The following is a 20,105-nucleotide window of genomic DNA, read 5'->3' as shown; positions in this document are numbered from 1 at the left end:
TGCGTCTGCACATTATTGTTAATTACAAAAACCTGGATGATATAAAAATACCTGAGAAAATTAAGTCAGTGGGACATGTGAAAGCTAGGGGCTTTACGTCGCACCGACACAGATAGGTCTTATGGCGACGATGGGATGGGAAAGGCCTAGGAGTTGGAAGGAAGCGGCCGTGGCCTGAATTAAGGTACAGCCCCAGCATTTGCCTGGTGTGAAAATGGGAAACCACGGAAAACCATCTCCAGGGCTGCCGATAGTGGGATTCGAACCTACTATCTCCCGGATGCAAGACATGTGAAAGGACTTCTTTCTCTACTTCATATATTTTCCGAATTATAACAGTTTTTTGGATTATCTGCGGGGAATTTTCAGTCAGAAAGTATTCCTACACTTTAACAGCAAACTTGCTGCTTTCCTAGCCTTCGGGCCCTTGAGATTCTGTTGTTCATATTCGACCCCCACCCCCCTTTTTCAGTCAATTCCTCATTCCGAACAACCGAGTTGTGTTTTCTTCAAAAGGGTTCAATGAGTAGAAAGCATGAACTTATACAATACTGGAAAGGATGTATTTTGATATTTCAGGTTCTCGGGAGCGGGAGTGGGATGGAATCCTTTTCGGTCATAAAGTATTCCTGAACCTATCCTAATCAGAAGAAATGCAGCTTACCGAGCCTTGTGTCTGGGCAGAGGACCGGGGAATCCATTCCTTCATGCAATTTAACGGTTGTGGTACTCGATATCACTTTCTCCCAACTGTATCAAGAACTGGCTCTCGAATTTGTTGGTTCTTCTTCATTCAATGTAGAGTTTATGCCGGTCGGGCTGGGACAGGGAAGAAGACGCGTGTGCTCGAGGTGAAAACTACGAGAAACCATTTCTAAGATGGCCAACAGTGACAATTTAATTCATTTCTCAACTCATGTACGTTAGCAGAGGACGTGCGCACCACTCTGTTATTGCTTCCACTTGTGTTAGGCTCTTCACTTCCTATTCTGAACCCGACTTGCGAATTATTGAGTGTCTTTCAGTCTGACTCTTTTCGCGATTTTTCGCCAATGCCTCTACTCTTCGAGAGGCCAGACCTTCTACGATTAGAATTGTGGTATTTTCAGTTAAAACATTGATCAAGATCACCACAACATCACGGCCCAAGTGTTGAATCGCTCGGCGGGAAATACGTGAGTTGGTTTAACACGACAAACATAGCTCCAAGAATTGTTCACTCAGAGGAAATTCACCGAGAGCAATTTCCCCTAGAAAAGTCATCCAAGAATGTTACTAGCCTATTGATAATTCATCCAACATATTCCGCCACCTTGGGCTCAAAAACCAACTCTTTTCTGCCTGAATTAGCCCGAGGTGAGGCTTTGATCTCATAAAGTTCATCATAAGAGGCAGCGTATAAGCAGAGAGCGACATCTCTGAAAGTGAGTAAACAAGGGCTAAATGTGGCTAAATGTCTGCTTATATGTGGGCTAAATATTCTCGAAATATAGATTGTACATGCCACACAATAATTTAAAGAAAAGTCACAGAAGTTTATGCTTCTTACTTAATGCATTTTTGAGCTGTTGCTAATTTTTTAACATTTTTTTATTTTTTGTTGCGGTGGGGGGGGGGGGAGCACATTTTAATCATTTAATGAGAATTGCTTATTTTCGAAGCAGTGAGTTACAAAAGAAGGCCAAAATTTTCAAAAGTGAAACTGCGTCTCTTATAATTGCTTTGTACTCACTGAAAATGCGCTCAACATCACAGTTCTATCTCCAGGAGATAAATCCAGATCTAGTTCCACCATTGATTCACCCATTTAAGTTTCAGGGATTACTATAATCCGGATTCTTGGCTAACACTGTGTTTTCTGACAGGCATTACAAAAAAGATACCTAAAAATGTGTTGATAATCCTTTGTTCGTAAAATTACTCATATACAAGTGTAATTTTACAGGTGAGGTCTTACGATCTGGTACACCGAATGAGCACGTGACTGTACTGAATAGAACAGACCTGCCGTGGTCATGTCACCGGGGGTTTTCTTTCTTCTGAAAACACGTTGTATTGTACCCGCTCAAAGCCTGAGTCCCAACCAGCATTTAACTCAGGGAGTGTTACGGTCCGAATATATCGTAACTAATAAACAATAAAATTTAACAAAGAGATATAAGATCTCAAACTAAATGTATGGGCGCCATCTAATTAGTACTACAGGGTTGAACGGGACACTCTAATCATTAACTTTAAGGCTCATTATAAAACACACAAAATATATTAAAAATCAGATCAAAGGGAAATTATGATGGCTCCGTCCTAGGAATGGGGACGGATATTTAAAAGGTCACCAAGGGTTTACTATTCTACAAGAACAAGAACCTGGAACTGTTTCCTTGCAAATGCTAAAGGAGCATTTTATTTAAGTAAAACAAAATAATTTTTTACACACAACCAAAATCTGTCGATCCTTAATTTGCCGGTATTAGCAAATTATTCCTGAAATTTTTTACACAATATTTGACATTTCTGACCAGCCATCCATTTGGGTGGTGGAACCGTTGATATCTGAAGGCATCAGATTTACCCTCGTTAACACAATGACCATTGATAGATATGCTAATCGTTAACTAAAGGAAACGACAAAGAGACTCTAACCTAATGGTCCAGATGTAGAGATTTGCCTTCATGTTACAAATATTAACTTATTATTTACAACAACTTGACATTATTTCGTTATTTCGCCAGCTGACTTCCCTAGTATCATTCATCATCATCAACCGAAATAATAATAAAGAATAAAAAAAATATTTTAATAATATTATTAACATTATCATTAATAGTGGAGATCATGATTATCGTAACCCGCAATCATCCTCGCTCTAATATTTCAACTTCTCACTCGTATTATTAGCATCTGAAATTAAAAAATAGATTCTTCTTCTTCTTCTAATTCTTCAAATATTATTATTATTATTATTATTATTTTTATAGTAGTTTGAAAATTTCAATATTTTCATTTCAACTCCCACCATCATTATTATGTTCAGAAATATTAAAAAATAAATTCTTCTTCTGCCGCTTCAAATTATTATTATTATTATTATTATTATTATTATTATTATTATTATTATTATTATTTTATTATTATTATTATACCGGGCGGTACACATCTACGCGACGCAAGTTCAAATCTTGCGCCAATTGAAACTCCTCTACTGGAGAAACCCGGAACTTTAACCACCGAACTCTACTGGTTATCAGAAGATGTCACTGAGTGTTTTTGTTTTGCTTTTGATTTTCATTGATCAAGAAGTGTGGACATTCTCTAACAGATGTCTCTACCAAAAACTATGGTAATACACTCTGGCGCAATGGAATGAACTCTCTCGAAGAAATTTTGTATTCATAAGTTTTGTCTTTACTAAATTTTGTTCTGTGGTTTGTGGGTTGGCATATCAATCCTTTCCTTCCGCTTGTTTTGAATTTATCCCATCAGTAATTTCTGTAATTAATTTTCCTCCAATCATAGCTTTCTTCTTCAAATTTCCATGTGTAATTCTTTGTCTACCAATAAAAATTGAGGGGGTGTGTCTACTCATTCTTGAAAGGTCACGAATTTTCCACGAGGGTATAAAAACTGCTGATTTTCTTGTCTTGGGGCCACTAGTATAACATCTAACTCAGTGTGTGAATATGTAGCAGGGGGCGGGAAGCGCCTCGTTCTTCAGACAGCAGATCTTCAACAAGGTAATGGCCTTTTAACATTTTTATTTCTTGCTAGCTCAGCAGTCTAACTCTCGGGGAGGGTTCGAAACCTTTAATATGTAACCCATCTCTTTAAAATGTAAATTCCTTTTCAGTCTATGTAAAAACTACAAATCTCTTTTACCGTAAAGCAGGGATAGAGAGTGCTTCACCCTCTCGAGCTCCCCTTCATTTTGAAATTGATGTGACTACGTTTTCATAACCGTTCTTCTCTTCCTTAATGTATTAAGGTTTTTTTTCATACGAGTCACCTCTCTAGCTTGGGATTAGCCCCTGTGTATCGGCCTAGAGCCACTTAGGTTTTATTATTGTGTATTTAGAAGTGCAAGTTCACGCCTCCGTCCTTTCTGTACTTTGGGCCATTAACTTAACTTGATGTTTTGTTTTCTTCATGCGAAGGCCCTGTAGGTTGGGTATTAAATACCCCTGTTTCTTTGTGTGCCTTGGGGGCAGTTAGTGTAAAGTCAGTTTATGGCCTCTTAAATAGGCTTGAAAAATTGAGAGCGGGTCAGCTCTTTCTTGTGTGTGAAAGGTGCCTCTGGGAGGCTTGAGGTTAAAAGTTGGGAGCAAGTGCTCCATGCAATTAGGGGTTTCCTGCCCTTTGGTAATTTGTGGTTATGAGATGAGGGCTCAGGAATTGTAACTTGGAGCACAAAGCCCAGAACTTGTAAGAACCCGAATCTCAGGCTTTTCTTGTAAATCTACTCTGGTGCCTGATTTTGTTATTTTTCCTAGTGGAAACTGGTTTAAGTTTGGACTTCTTGATTGCGTACCTGATTTAACTTGTTGTTATTTGTTGTACGCTCAAAATTCTATGTTAACATTGTTAAGTTTTGAAAATATAACCTTTATTGAAATTTTAATTCATCGTTAGAACTTGTAGTTAGACCCATTCCAGCCCGCACCTTCTTTCACCTTTGACTTTCACGGATAACTCCGTAACAATTATTATTATTATTATTATTATAAATTAATTTCGATTGTTTCACGGCAGTCCACTATTATTAGGTTTAAAGCATAACCCCTTTTACAATTCCGGTCTAGTTTGGCACTTAATCAATTAAGACATGATTTACTTGGAATATTATTATTACTTTCGAAAATTTATATTTTAATTTCAATCTTTAGGACTTAGTCGCATATGTTAACTCCCAAATATGAACCACCAAGATCCGATTTCATATCGGTTGGGACAAAATAACGGTATTCGAACCCGCAACCTTAATTTCGTACTGTCGTTAATTCATGGAGACCATGTCCTCCTAAGACAAATCTCAAATCACATAACACCTCGCAGTTGGGCATATACCTCCAATCTCTGCAAGTGCTAAATTATTCCTTCTCTTTCATTCTGACATCCATTTATTCCACTGGGACTCTTCAAAACATTTAATTAATAAACCCTCGGTGCGTGGACTCTATTCTGCCACTCCATACGACCTCAACGTCGGCCTTAAGATCCATCTATTTCTTCATCAACATCAGTACAATTCACTTTCATCTCGTGCCGGATTTCTGTCCCACACGACTTCCGACCTCAACTTTTGGCTCAAATCACTCTGGGCTTCCAACATAGCGTGACCATCTTATACAAGTGCATCTATCGTTTCTACAAATTTATTTATGATTATTATGGAGTCCAAAAAAAAGGTTAAATCAACCATTAGTGTTAAAATCGGATTTACTGCGCGAATTAAAATATTCACGCCACATGTTATCTCCACATTTTAATTACTTTAATTTGCAATCGTTCTATCAAATTAGACCCGTGCCTTTATTGCAAAGCATTATTATTAAACATGCATTTACACATTACCCATATTAAATGACTACTCTGACACTTCTACTGATTATTATTATTTCTGTCCACTGGCGAAACTTCGCGGCACAAATAATCATCGATATTTACAGACACTTCAATGGACTTCATTCCGTCCCACAACCATTAAAGTCACTTGGCAACCCTCTACTTCCGGAAAATCTTACAACATGCCTTAATATCTATAAAGTTTCCGATAACTGAAAACCACAGTTGAGCACTTCTAGAATGAATATTAATCTTATCTTTACGTGAAACGTGCTCCATATAATCTCAAACAATTCAAGCACCTGAATAAACAAATCCACCCTACTTTACTCGATTAAATAATAAAAATTATGATGAGTGCTTGATCTAATTGTGTACATATTAATTTGTCCCTTTGTCTATCTATCTCTGAATTTATACGAGCCGGAAACGGTTCGTTTCACAAACAAGTTAGCATAATGAAATAATATGATTTCTGTTGTAAACAAGGTTGGGTTTACAAAAACACAACTTCTTTGTTTACTTCACATGTAAAATTACAATATTTATACTAACAAAACTGAAAGTTATCTCGAAGCAAATTGAACTATGAATTTGGAAAAAGAGTCTGTCTTTGTACATTATATACATGTTGGAGTATTCACGTTCACTACTATTTCGGAAAGATAGTCCTTGTGACATGAAAAGTTCTTGATAGTCGAAAACTATCAGAAGCACTGACGTAAATATCTCAGAGAGTCCTTCCTTGTTGAAGTGTCTGAGTTCATTAACGTAAGTTCAATGATTGAAGAGTTCCTACTTAACAAAACTAAGCTGATAATGGGAGCTTGCATTAGCTAGGGAATGATAGTGGCATATAATGGTTAGACTGGGCATGGACAGCGGAATAGACAAGAGGAGCGGTGACCCGAGGTGAGACCTCTTACTGCCAGAAATTCAGTACACCTGGCCGAAGCACATTTTCAAGAGGAGTAGCCTCCGTGCTCGACGTAGGGTGTATTCTGGAGCTGGACACCGGGGTCAGTGGGCGTCTGGACAGACTAGGAGCTCCTTTTTATAGCACACACGACGTTCCAGGCACGCGCACTGAGGGCTGCGCGTCGAGGCTCGAAGAATAACACACTGGCACGCGTGTAGCTGGCTGGCGGATCGAGAAGGGAGCGACGGACATACAACACCCTCCCCTCCTAAATACGCCGGTACGGCGTGAAACGGCGGCGGCGTTGGCGGCGGCTGCGATGTTGGGCCGGAGCTGCTGATGTCTCTGTTGTATTGTCCGGAGCTGGGACTGGGCGGAGTGGCGCTGCCTCGTCCTGAAAGGAACCCATGGTTATTAAATGGTCTAAAGCTCGTTCAGCAATAGATTTATCTGGCTTATCAATGGCATCAATAGCTGGACATGGGCGGTAGCGCAGACGTATCTGGCCTTGATGGCGGCAGATACGTTTCTCCGTAGTCTGTATCTCGTAGAGACGATGACCCAACGATCTGCAGATGACTCCAGGTATCCAGAGTGGGTTGGACTTGAATGTCCTGGTGTAGACCTTGTCGTTGACGGAGAACTTCGGTGGTGAGGTCTGAGGCTGGGCCGGAAGAGGCTGCAACAGAGAAAGTAAAGTTCTGTGAGGTCGTCCGTGGAGCTTCTGTGCAGGAGTGATATTATCAGCGCCGGGCAGAGTTCTGTAGTTGCTTAAGAGTTGGAGCAATGCTTGGTCTTTAGTTAAGCCTGAAGAGACAGCTTTTTTCATACTTCTCTTAAATGTTTGTACAAAGCGTTCAGCTTCACCATTAGATTGAGGGTGAAAAGGCGGTGCTAGGATATGACGAATGCCATTATATGTACAAAAGTTCTTAAAAGCAGTAGCTGTAAATTGAGGTCCGTTGTCCGAAATGAGTACTTGAGGTAAACCTTCTGTAGTAAATAGTTTCTGAAGAGCACGAATGGTAGCTTCTGTCGTAGTAGTTGAATGCATATCCACTACATATGGAAAGTGCGATAGTGAATCGATGACTATTAACCACATGGAACTGAGGAAAGGACCTGCGAAATCGATGTGAACTCGTTCCCATGGAGTAGTAGCAGGAGGCCATGAAGCTAGATCAGAAGACGGGGCGTTCTGATTCAGTTGACATTGTTCACAATGACGGATGAGTTTTTTGATGGCGGCATCAATACCGGGCCAGTAGCAGTGTTGACGTGCTAGTTGTTTTGTTCTGGATATACCCCAATGGCTTTGGTGTAATAATTCGAGAACTTGTTTCTGTAGGCTAAGTGGGATAACCACTCGGAAGATGGTGCCTGTTTCTAGGAGTACGACTCCAGCACGAGTCGTGAGACGATGCTGCAGACGATGATAAGGTGCAAGGTTGGCAGGAAGCTTGCTCTGAAGAGGCCAACCGTTGCGGATGTAAGTACGCACAGTAGCAAGTGTACTGTCCCTATCCGTAGCTTTAGCTATGCAGGTAGCATCAATAGGAAAACTGGATACAGTATCTTCAAGTTCTATGTCCAACTGAAGACATTCAGATTCCTGAGAATCGAAGGCAGTATCAGGACCAACTGGTAAGCGTGAGAGGGCATCAGCATTACAATGCTGGGATGTGGCTCGATAGACAATCTGATAGGAATAATCAGAAAGGAACAGGGACCATCGTTGAAGCTTTCGGAGGGAATTCTCAGGGATCTTATTACCAGGGTGGAATAAGTGTACGAGAGGCTTATGATCAGTAATGATCAGGAAATGGTTGCCATAGAGATATTCATTGAAACGGCGAATACCAAAGATGATGGCTAAAGCTTCTTTCTCTATCTGTGAGTATCGACGTTGATGGTCATTAAGTGTTTTCGAAGCGAAGGCGATGGGGCGTTCCTGTCCATGACGATCCTTCTGGGAGAGAACGGCACCGACACCGTAGTCTGAAGCGTCAGTAGCTAGCGTGATGAGCTTGTCGGGTTGAAAATGAGTGAGTTGTATAGCTTGAATTAAGGCGTTGTTGATGGTTTTCCATGCCTGTTGGCATTGCGGAGTCCACTGAAATTTAACACCTTTTTTACGGAGAGCGTTTAATGGAGCTGCCACTGTAGCGAAGCGGGGAATGAACTTATTATAGTAGTTCGCTTTGCCTATGAATGACTGGAGCTGCTTGAGGTTCTGAGGTGCCGGCATGTTTACAATAGCTGAGACATTCTGTGCACTAGGGCGAATTCCAATCTTATCAAGTATATGTCCTAGGTAGTGAACTTGAGGCTGAAAGAATGTACATTTAGCGCGATTCGCTCGTAGGCCATTGTCTTTCAATTTCTGGAGAAGGAGGCGTAGATTGGTTAGATGTTCCTGATGATCTTTTCCAGTAACAATAATATCATCCAGGTAGTTAGCACAACCGGGAATGGAGGCGGTGAGTTGAGCTAAATAGCGCTGAAAAATAGCCGCTGAGGATGAAACACCGAATGGGAACCGCTGGAGCTGGAGCAGTCCGAGAGGAGTGTTGAGTGTTAGAAATTTCTGAGATTCTTCGTCTAAAAGTAGCTGGAGATATGCTTCTTTAAGATCAACACGAGAGAAGATTTGTCCACCAGAGAGACGACGAAATAAGTCTTCTGGACGTGGAATAGGAAAGATATCTGTGTCGATGTGTGCGTTGACGGTAGATCGAAAATCTCCACAAAGTCGAACATTACCATCAGGTTTCTTGATGACCACTAGTGGAGTAGCCCATTGACTAGAAGTAACTGGTACCACAATTCCAGTTTGTATCCATCGGTCTAATTCTTTCGTGACCTGGTCTTGAAGTGCTAGGGGTACTGGACGTGCTTTGAGGAAGCGAGGCTTAGCTCCGGATTTCAGCTGTATGTGAGCTGTATAGTCGTTTGCTGTTCCGAGCTGAGAGTCGAAGACTTCAGGAAACTGCTCTAGGAGAGCGGTAACGTCAGAAGTAGGATGCAATGTAGATACGACGTTAATGTTGTCATGTATCTGGAAACCAAATAAGTTAAATAGATCCATGCCCATAATGGTGGAGGCAGTGTAGTTGTTAACTACGGGAAGAAGAATGGCCTTCTGAATTCCTTTATAACTAGCCTGAAGTTTGATTTGACCTTTAATGTCAATTTTCCTTTTGTTAAATGTCACGAGCTGGATGTCAACTGGAGAGCATGAAGGTGAACCTAAGTCGTGGTATGTAGCCAGGTTAATAATAGAGACAGGTGATCCAGTGTCTAATTGAAAATCGACAGATCGATCAGAGAATGAGAGAGGAACGATGATCTTGTGAGAATTCTTTGTGGGAAGAATAAGATTGATCTGATCAACTTCCATGTCTTGGCGGGGCTGTATATGCTTCCGGCGTGCTGCAGGGGTCTTAGCAGGGCGGAGCGAACTCTGACATACCGTCTTAATGTGTCCAAGTTTATTACATCGTTCACAAGTGGCTTTGAAAAAACGACAGTCACGACGTTCATGATGCTTGAAACAGCCTCGGCAGGAAGGCAGGAGTTTCGAGTTGTTTTGAGAATTGGGCTTCCTTGTAAAATTACGAGAGGGACCCGTGCGAGAATGCTTGGTAGAGAGCGCCTTGTCTGCGCGGTGCACTGTAGCAGAGGACTTGCGGGCCTGAGGCGAGACGTGAGCAACTTCGTGTGGAGAAGCTATGGCTGCGGCAGTCTTGGTAGTAAGCTCATAAACCGTAGCAATACGCTGGACGTCTTCTAAAGAAGGGTTACTCTTCTTGACAGCGTCAAAACATATTTTGTCCTCAGGAGTATGTAAAATTACCATGTCCCGAATGAGAGAATCAGTGTAGGGTGAACCACAACCGTTCTTGGAGCATATGAACTGGCAGGGTTGAGCTAGACCACGCAATTCAGTTATCCATTCAGTATGTGTCTGATGGGGTTGCTTTCTGCTCTGAAAAAATTTATAGCGAGCAGCCACTATGTGAGGAGCTTTGGCATAGTGTTCAGTGAGACGGGCCAAGAGCAGTGCGAATGGGACCTCAGAGAGGTTTTCTTCTGGACTTAATTTACGTAGTAATTCACACGTAGCATTGCCAACCGAACTAAGAAATAGTGCTCGGCGGCGTTGATCATCTGTGACAGAATGGCAGATGAAATGCTGTTGTAAGCGGGCTAAATAAACTGACCAATCGTCCTTAGCCGGATGAAAAGCAGAGAACGGAGGAATAGCTGATGGCTGTGGAGAGACAGAAATAGCTTGAATAGCCTGAATTAATGCTGTCTGTTGTTGTTGTTGCATAAACTGTTGTTGTTGCTGCTGTAAGGCCTGGAATACTGTAGCGAGTTGCTCAGCTGTAGCCATTGCGAGATGCGTGCAATAAAGAGCAAGTATAGCTGTGTGTCAGAACTGGTTGTAGGCGAGACCTTGACCGGTATAGGGGGGAGTGAAAGAGAGAGCAAGCAAACACGCTGGAGCGGGCCACACAGGTGGAGCGTACGACAGAGAACTGTGGAATGTCGGCTGACGTTCCGGAGTGTGAAGAAGTCTAATAGCTTCACTTGAGAAAAGCGAACTGTTGTGATAGGTCGTACGGGCGCCAATGTGGAAGGATGATAGTTACGTAGTATAATGTCACTGCGCCCATGAGTCGACAATATCCCGCAAGAGTCTGTTGGTCTGGTGCAAGTGAGGTGATAAGCGAATGGACACAGGCTTGCACTTTGTTTCGACCGAGTGGGCGACACACTGAGCACTGATTGACTTCGTCGCCAAGGTATAAGTGTCTGAGGGCACGGAGTTTGCTGTATCTCGGTGTGAATGAGTGGATGACGGGGCCTATAAAGTTCGTGCTGTGTCCCGTCACCACTGAGTGTCGATTGGGGCAGATGAATTGCAAGTTTGTTATCCCGTCGCCCCAGAGTTGGCGACTGGGGCCGATGAATTGTAGTTTATTTTTACCTCGTCGCCACAGAGTTGTGTTGTAAACAAGGTTGGGTTTACAAAAACACAACTTCTTTATTTACTTCACATGTAAAATTACAATATTTATACTAACAAAACTGAAAGTTATCTCGAAGCAAATTGAACTATGAATTTGGAAAAAGAGTCTGTCTTTGTACACTATATACATGTTGGAGTATTCACGTTCACTACTATTTCGGAAAGATAGTCCTTGTGACATGAAAAGTTCTTGATAGTCGAAAACTATCAGAAGCACTGACGTAAATATCTCAGAGAGTCCTTCCTTGTTGAAGTGTCTGAGTTCATTAACGTAAGTTCAATGATTGAAGAGTTCCTACTTAACAAAACTAAGTTGATAATGGGAGCTTGCATTAGCTAGGGAATGATAGTGGCATATAATGGTAAGACTGGGCATGGACAGCGGAATAGACAAGAGGAGCGGTGACCCGAGGTGAGACCTCTTACTGCCAGAAATTCAGTCCACCTGGCCGAAGCACATTTTCAAGAGGAGTAGCCTCCGTGCTCGACGTAGGGTGTATTCTGGAGCTGGACACCGGGGTCAGTGGGCGTCTGGACAGACTAGGAGCTCCTTTTTATAGCACACACGACGTTCCAGGGACGCGCACTGAGGGCTGCGCGTCAGGCTCGAAGAATAACACACTGGCACGCGTGTAGCTGGCTGGCGGATCGAGAAGGGAGCGACGGACATACAACAATTTCCTCCCGCTTACGATTGCAATCTACAAATTTATATTAATGGGTACTCATCTCAGCCTGTAGTTTGCTAAACCGGACGAGGAGCACAGGCCCCGTCCAGTTTAGCACTTCATCCTACTGGTTTTCATGGAAGCTTGAAGAGGTAATCCAATGCACTTTTCAGATTTACACATATTAAATTTCAAGTTTTAAAATTTTAACAATTTAACAATTTTACACACACGAATATTGAATTGAAACTTTACATTTCTGGCCTTTTATCTAGCCCACTTATTGTAAATATACATTCTTCGTTCCTTTCCCGGACACTAGGAACATGGGATACCTCGGGACCCCCTTTACAACGGCCCGGGCACGCACTCGATTTCCCGTCACGCGTTCGCGCAGCTGACCAGGTAACAGTTGATGATTGACTGTTTACTGGGTGAAATACGTCGAACACTCGTGATTGTTCTCACGTCACGTATTTCCTAATTTAGTTTTGTAGAATCTCACACTTCTATCCATAGGTTTTAATTTAATGAGTTCGGTAAATATTGGAACTCTTCTTCCTAGTAGACTGTTCAAGACTGTAATATCAACTACTGCTCGTCACGAATCACTGTGCTACGTAACATTCTAACACTTCGAACACTACTTCATGAGTAAATACACACATGCTCCCTGGCGTAATAACAGCACGGAAGAAATTCACAAATAAGTTTCGCACCCCTGGCGTGGTAACAGCTCGAACACATTATCCGAAGTAAGTAAGTCCGTCTCCACGACCCTATATTTATATTCGTCTCCCCTCTCCTCCGAGTTCACGGGAGGTCATCTTACGACGCGCGGCTCCGATATCCTCATATTACTATTTGCGGCCCAGCCAGTGGCTTCAATATGGGATCCAATGATGTAATTATGTTCTCAAAGGCTCTATGCCAATTCTCAACTAATATCGTTCACTGGTAATTGCGAATTTACCTCTTGTATTCCAGGCTGGGATTTCGCGCCCTTTTGTAGCGTCTCTTGCCTGCAGCCAATCAACGGACAGCATTAATGAATTCTCAGAATTACGCCAATCAATCTCCTTCAGTTAATAACTTTTAATAACTTTTATTATATGGTTAGGCTTCTAAAATTCACCTTATCCCGAATTTTTAAATCACTTCCTTCTATAAATTTAATCCGTAGAGTTAAGGTTGCTAGTGCTTCTTACAATACAATACAAAGTTGTCGTGCCTGCTAATGGTCTATGAATTTTACGATTGGTCCTAGCTAGCGCGGGACAGAGAAGTTTCATATTTTTTTCTTCAAGTGCCAACCTTGCGTTCAACTCTCCCTAGTACCTTGGAGCTCCCTTGACGTCTTTTCTAGGAATTCTGCGCAAGGCTCTTGCGGGGTTGCCACTGCAAATTTTGCTCGCGGCGATGAATCTTTCCACTAACTTGCCAACAACTCTCGCGTCTCTCTTTCCCCTTCGTCATCATTTCTGAGAATTCTAAATCTGCTGGCCATTGTATTTCTTAATCTTAGTGGAGACAACAGTCTGTGGTAGGTTGCACAATACCATCTCGGCCTGGCTTGCACTTACAATATGTAAAGTAAGATATTCTCGCTTCTGAAACTGAAATATGTATTCCTCAATAATTAATTACAATTGAATGACGCCTATCACACCCCCACCAGGGCGCACTATAGATATTCAAGAATCCACACATGAAATACAGATGCTACTAAAATAAATTTTAAACGGTTATCTCACAAAAATATGGAAAATGTCTTTTAAAAAGTTGGAGTATGTAAAAATACGCAAGTTTTTCTAAAACATTTCTATAATATGTACTATATCCCGATATATGGACAAATACGGAAAATCAAATGTATCTTAAATCACTCCAAGTGACCTAATTCGTAAACAAATAACGATATTCCAACTTCAACTAATACAGAAACAAACAAACACGTATTTACACAGAAATCCTATCCCCAGTAATAACAACGTGGCAATTCCTGCCCGACGGAGAGAACCTGCATACATGTCAGGTAAGGAAGGACCTGAACAGACGCTGAAGAGCTTCTGGCGCTGTGGTGTGAAGCTCTCCATTAAGAAGCGTGTTCTCCTCCGCGGGGAGCGCATTACATTTCACTCGAAGGCGAGACGCGACGGGACAAGTGACCTAATTCCAAGGAAACACACGTTATCGCTTCTGCAGACACAGCAGGAGAAAATTATTATTATTATTATTATTATTATTATCATTATTATTATTATTATTATTATTGGAACGTTTGCAATCTATAGGAATTAAGAAATACGCCCTTAAACAGCCAAATTTGATGCAAATATTGCGGAACATTTTATTTTTTCTGGATGTTATGGATTAGAAATTTTGGTGAGTGCTTATGGTCTACAAGAAGAGACATCCTAATAAAGAAACTCTCAAGATTACTGTAGCTAATTTCCCATGAAATCGACTGTGACACAATCAATTCGTGGCCAGGAGTCCTGTGTTCGAGTAAAGGATGCACATTTTGAGTAGTATACCGAATATTCTTAGTAATAATAATGTTATTTGCTTTACAACCCACTAACTACTTTTACGTCCGGCTCCATGGCTAAATTGTTAGCGCGCTGACCTTTGGCCACAGGGGACCCGGGTTTGATTCCCGGCACGGGGGCTGGTTGTATGTGTAGTCTTCATCACGACGCGCAGGTCGCCGACGAGCCGAACTTGTCCTCGGACACTCCCGGCCCTAAAAGCCACAAGCCATTTCATTTCAACTACTTTTACTGTTTTCGGAGACGCTGAGGTGCTGGAATTTAGTCCCGCAGGAGTTCTTTTACGTGCCAGTAAATCTACCGACACGACTCTGACGTATTTGAGCATCTCCAAATACCACCGGACTGAGACAGGATCGAACCTGCCAAGTCTGGGACAAAAGGCCAGTACCTCAACCGTCTGAGCCACTCAGCCCGGCTTTCTTAGTATGAATACATCTTAAATTTGTATTTAACTTGACCAATCTTCTATCACTATTATAAAATGTAACAGACTAGGTACTGAGTGATTACAAGATAATTTATTATTGTTATTATTATTAGTAGTAGTTGTTTTAGGTCTTATGGCGACGATGGGATAGGAAAAGCCTAGAAGTGGGAAGGCAGCGTCCGTGGCCTTAATTAAGGTACAGTCCCGGCAATTGTCTGGTATGAAAATGGGAAACCACCGGAAACCATCTTCAGAGCTGCCGACAGTGGGGTTCGCACCCACTATCTGCCGGATGCAAGCTCACAGCTGAGCGCCCCTAACCGCACGGCTAACTCGCCAATCAATGAAAGAGAGGCTGGCAATGTAAACCTATGTTCTTTGTCGCACTTAGAGCAATTAATAGCATAACTACCCCAAGTGACAGCACCAAGTGTCTGACCGTGTACGAAAGGCACGGTTCAGATAGGTGGAAACGTGCTAGACAAAGACCAATGAAGGAAAAACAAAGGCACTTACCACTAGAGAATTAAACAGGGCCCCAAAGGAGCGAATAAAATACACCTGGTCATCCCAAATTTTCCCCCCTTTTAAAAGGAAAACACAAACACCTTGGGGAACAAAGATATTTAATCAAAATAATAAAAAAGTAAACAAGAAAGTAATATCCTCGCTGGAAAATAATAAAATTAAAAATTGGAAAATACTTAAACTAAAAGCAAAACCCTACGGTCGACCGTTTATTAAGAAAATGATAATTTAGTTCTTAAAGGACCTTTTTAAGATAATGCAGATTTGTGAAACCACACCTCAACTCTGAAGATTTCTTACGACTAAAAGATTTCTTAGTACAGTACCAAAGTTATTTTTTTAACATCCTTTTAACCTCCTTTAAACAGAAAACCACCTTTTAGGATGTGTCAAACGACCCCCTGCAAGGATGGGTAGGTATTACGTGCACTTTTCAAGAAATCAAAATAATAATAATAATAAGCACCGAAACACCGGGAGGGAAAATGACCAGAAGGTAAAATTAAAATCACCAAGAAAAATGAAATGGACCAAGAAAATCCGCGGAGAAGGTAGAATACATCACCGGCACATCAAAATACCAATCATCAATCATCACAACCAACATCAACAACATTAGCATTCCCATGGCAACGACCAACAATGGGTCAAGGGGAGGAACGGACCAATCCCAGGCCGCAAACAACAATAGGCGTAAAGCAACAAAGGACCAAGAAAACAGACGCAGAAAATAACCCAGAAACCGGAAAATTAAATTAAATTAAGTTAAATTAAAATAAAATCAACCCGAGAAACACGAAAGCAAGGAACCGGGACACAATGTACACGTAACACCCACACCCCTGAAACGACTCGCTTGTTAAATTTTTCAGGTTAAATAATACCTTTTTAGCGCAAAACTTTTAAGCCAAGAAAGGTCATCAATAAACCCTAGGTTACCCAATTACATTATTGAAGAATCCAAAAATTACTTTCACACGGTACGCAAGCCCCAAATTAACAGACATAATTACATATGGTATAATTTCCAATTAACAAGCCGAAAGTTTAAATTTCCACAAGGCAAGACTTAGTTTTTTTTTTGATGACGCCAGTTACATGGTTCCGCGCGCACTTTCTTCACATAGGAAAATTTTCAGGTCTTTCACCAAAAATCAGTAAAGGTTTAATTGTAACAACACTTACAGTTTCTTCCAGATGAAAGTTGTGAGGACGGCTTCAGTAGCGTACACTACTTACTTACTTCAAAAACATAACATGTAAATTCCAGACGAGGAAAAAAATTAACCAGAAACTTGCAGAAATCTACAGGGCCAAAGCCCCGTATATATCACTTAGCCAGGCTCGAACATTTTCGGTGAAATTATCTCCTTAGGGAGAGAGAAACCACACACGTCCATCTCTTCCATGTCACCAAACAGCAATGGCGATTTCCCAAGATTCAGCAGTCCCGGCACCAACGATCACATGTGCGCAGAGGCAAAGCGCCTGAGTGGAAACGTAGCTCGCGAGGTAGTACATACCTACGCCACTAGAGTGCAGGAGAAAACAGTCAGGCACCGAAGAACGTGCATACAGTCAATTATAAGGTTTGAAAGGAAGAAATAAAGAAGCGGCGAACCACTTCTTAAGACACAGTTTTTCCACAGCCTTTAGGCTAGTTCAAAAATATTTCCCAAGGGGGAAAAAATTGTTACGCAGGTAACAGTCTCCCTCCCCGAAACTTGACATGTCCAGCACAAGTTTACCATCATAAGGCGGTGGCCTTGAAGCAAACTAAGTTTTTGGTAGAATAGTCCGAATGTGAAAATGACCACCAATCGCCAGCTTCAGTTTATGCACCACCAGCAGAACGAGTCCAATAGTTACTAAGAACCCAAACACATGTGATTTAAATTAAAGGAACAGTACAGTTCACTAGGACGACACCAAATGTCTAGCCACTTTCAATAATAATGAAGTTCCATGCACCAAACTGTGCAACACCCAAGTCGCAGGAAAATAATTAATGGTCCAGATCACAGGGAACACTTCTTCTCTAGATTTCTTGCTAAACTTAAATGCGGACTATGATCTTCCGCAAGTTCGTTTGCGTCATCTGATCGGAGGTTACGCTACCTTGTGGCACATACACACCTTTAGGTAAAGTTCATAACTATTTGCTTTCAGAACATTAGACCTTCTAGGTCTTAATTGCACCAGATCACATACCTAGACTTAAATTAATACATGTTTGTTAACTTTGTAATATTATAGGACTTGCGTTAGATAAGAAACGCCTTCATTTGTTTTCCACCCTTTGGTTTGGATGGTAACGACAACCCCAAAAAGGAAAAACGCCCAGAAAGGGAAGGGAAGAGAGAGAAAACAACATTGGTGAGCGTAAAACACAATCACAAGGTACAACCGGAAAATACTTAACCTAACCTTAACCTAGATTAACATGACTTAAGATTACGGTATGGCACAGCAACAGAATACGATAATTATTTAAACAAACCATACCCAAAAACCAAATTACATTACATTTAAGGTATCATGCTAACTAAAATATATGGCCAAGGATACAATTTTCACGACACAAGGAAAACCAAACCTGTGAAACCAAGATAGTTATCTCCACCAAACACCTTTCAAAGCATACAACCAATCCTACCAGGAAGGTTACACAATAACGTCACCATTGACAAACAGAAACCAGGAGGCAACTTTACATAGAAAAACTTACAGACAAGCACCAACTCAAGGGTGCTGAGAAATACCACTGACTGACCCGCACAAACACCCATCCCCACAGTGTCCGCACAGGTAGCAACAAGACAAGAAAAATAGGTTTAAAAAGAACAAACAAGTGGAAGCAAAATTATCCAAAGGTAAACCAACACAAAAGGTACTTACCACAAATAAGACAAGCGACCAGAGGCCATGGAAAGAATGAAAATAACGATCACTGTATGGTTTCAAATACTACAATAATAACACGTCCAGGTTCTATTGAAGTAAATAAATATATTTAATCAGAGAAGGAAATAATATTAAGATAACTCTGGACTCAGAACATCAACAGGAAATTAAAAAAAAAAAAAATTCAAAGAGAAATAATACCAAAACACAACTAACCTACGGTTCGAACCGGCCTAGTTCATTGGGACCCAATATGAATTTCATAACCAGCCTATCTTCTTAGTTATAAAATACAAATAAATTATGCTTCTGCTTAATTACCTTAGATTGAGTTTAAAACCTTCAGCGTCATAAATTTAGTTACTTGCATGAAATTAATTAATTAAGTTAATCTTTCCTTACTTGTAAAATACACCAACCAAAGGAGATACTAGGCGAGGAGTTTGTATAAGGTTTCTAAACCTCGAGCGAAACGAAGAAAACCAAGAAAAACCCAAAAAACTAGGGAAAAGGAAAAATCAAGAAAATCACAACACGCGGGCGAACAGTAATACCAACCAATGGGTCAAATCACATATAGCAAATCGGCCCCAAAATAAAGACAACGGGCTTAGCATATAACTTTTCAGACATCACCGGAGCATGAAAAATACCATTTTCATTTAAATCATCAATTAAAGCAATAGCCCACAAACGTCCAGTACATTTTCATCACAATTATCGTAATATCCATCCCCATGGCAACAACAACAATACCAGTACAGACCCGAGGGAGAGGACCAATAATAATTAAGATCACAACAATGCAATCAACAAACCGCACGAAAAGTTAAAAAAAAACGAATTTCAGAGGAAAATTAAAAGCCGAAAGAAAAGGGTAAATAACAGGCAAAAGAAAAATTCCCACCGGAAAACCTTATGAAAACTGCCTCCCTTAGTATCTTTCACAAAGCAAAAACGTCTCCTCTAACTCGAGCTCAAGACATCACCTCTTTCCTGTTAAAAGGAAAATGCCAAGAGTTTCCAGAACAAATATTACAATCTTTGTACCACATTTTTAAGAGTTTCCAATTTTGAACAATTCTAATTTTGAAATACCATACCAAACACGGGAACCGGTATCTAATCACAACATGCCGCCGAAAAAGTTATTATTATTATTAAATTCAAGTTCTGGTAAATGTTCGACGTCGTATTTCTAGGAGAGGCATAGTATGTGTCACCAACTGAATAGCACCAACACTTCGATGAAATAGTAGCAAAATGTCATTAGAAGAAAGGTTTCAAACTTACAGTCTTCCGGGTGGCGTTGAAGAAGAACGCTGTTACTTACATTAGGCCGAAGTTCAAACAAATAAAACTAGTAGAAAATACAACATCTGCGATGCTCCAAAAGTTCGTCCAGAGTACAGGAACTCATAAATCGGGGAATGTGACCCCGAAAATGCACTGGATCAACCAGGCACCATCTTGAAGTTGAACATCATAGCGGAGCTATACATGCAC

Source organism: Anabrus simplex, chromosome 4 (assembly GCF_040414725.1).
Source record: "Anabrus simplex isolate iqAnaSimp1 chromosome 4, ASM4041472v1, whole genome shotgun sequence".
Taxonomy (NCBI): domain Eukaryota; kingdom Metazoa; phylum Arthropoda; class Insecta; order Orthoptera; family Tettigoniidae; genus Anabrus; species Anabrus simplex.
Note: the sequence above shows the minus strand (reverse complement) of the source record.